The sequence below is a fragment of the Volvox carteri genome (assembly GCF_000143455.1).
Source record: "Volvox carteri f. nagariensis unplaced genomic scaffold VOLCAscaffold_18, whole genome shotgun sequence".
Taxonomy (NCBI): domain Eukaryota; kingdom Viridiplantae; phylum Chlorophyta; class Chlorophyceae; order Chlamydomonadales; family Volvocaceae; genus Volvox; species Volvox carteri.
In genome coordinates, this window is record NW_003307561.1 from 1,852,023 (window position 1) to 1,853,113 (window position 1,091).

Here is a 1,091-nt window from a genome sequence, read left to right on the forward strand (position 1 = left end):
AACATAGGTGCAAGCCCTCTCGCTTGGAGGGATATGCCAACAAACATCCTGATAGGGGTAAACTCGCACGCTACCGAGCATTCAACCGAGCACATGCATGCTTAGTTGAATGGTGAGATGCGACCCCCCCTTCATTTCGTGCTCGGCAAGCCTGCCACCGCGTACCGGATATGTTGGCGATGTTACAGAACGCTGCACCTTGGTTTCTGTGCGCATTGCGTACGTTGCTCGACCCCGCCGACCAAAACTACATGTGCCCAACTGAAGACATTCCCGGTGGTTGTGCAGCAGCTCTTGAGGCTGTTGCTGGCTGAAATCCATCCTGAGCTGTTGCAACACGGCTAACGCGGGCACGTCCCTATGCACAGCAAATAGCTGTTCCAAGCCAACAGCGGCGTCCATGTCACCGACAAGGCTCTAAACGTCTTATCTGTTCTTATGTTTAATTAAGTTTATGTATGTTATACTTTGCGCAACTTTGTAATTTGACTTTACTCTGAAAAAGGTGCTGTATACGTTGCACTACCGAATCCGCGCCCGTTTGCTTGCGCAAACTGCCGCTTCGCCAAACGCTTCCTCTTCCCGCGGTCGTTTCAAGCGCCCAGTCTTGCAAGCTACGTTGTTTGCTTTCTGTGATTTCAATTACTGCAAAGCAGCCACGCAATAGTCCAGCCTGCATGCCGCGTGCGCCTGTGGCCAACATGCCCACCTGCGCAACGCGCTGTCGCACCGCGGCCTTTCTTCTAAGAAAATTTATATACACTTGTACACGCGCATTTTGCGAATCGCACGCGCGCATCCGCGCGTTAAAATTCGGTCCTGTCTTTGGGCCATTTTGTACGGTCTGTTTATTCGGCACAGTACGACCCCTCACATTTGTGCGAGGGGCTGCTTAACAAGAGACAAATGTCACACAAGTATCCTGACAAGCCAAAGTTGCAGTCTGCTGGCGCGGTAATCAGTCTTGCAGGCCCATTTCATTCAGCATTTCACACGGGATGAAAGTCACTGTGAAAATGTATTAAGCTACTTGGTTAGCAGTATAGCGACTGCCGAGTGCCAAGCTGCGGACGCCCAAAGGCTGCATCGTT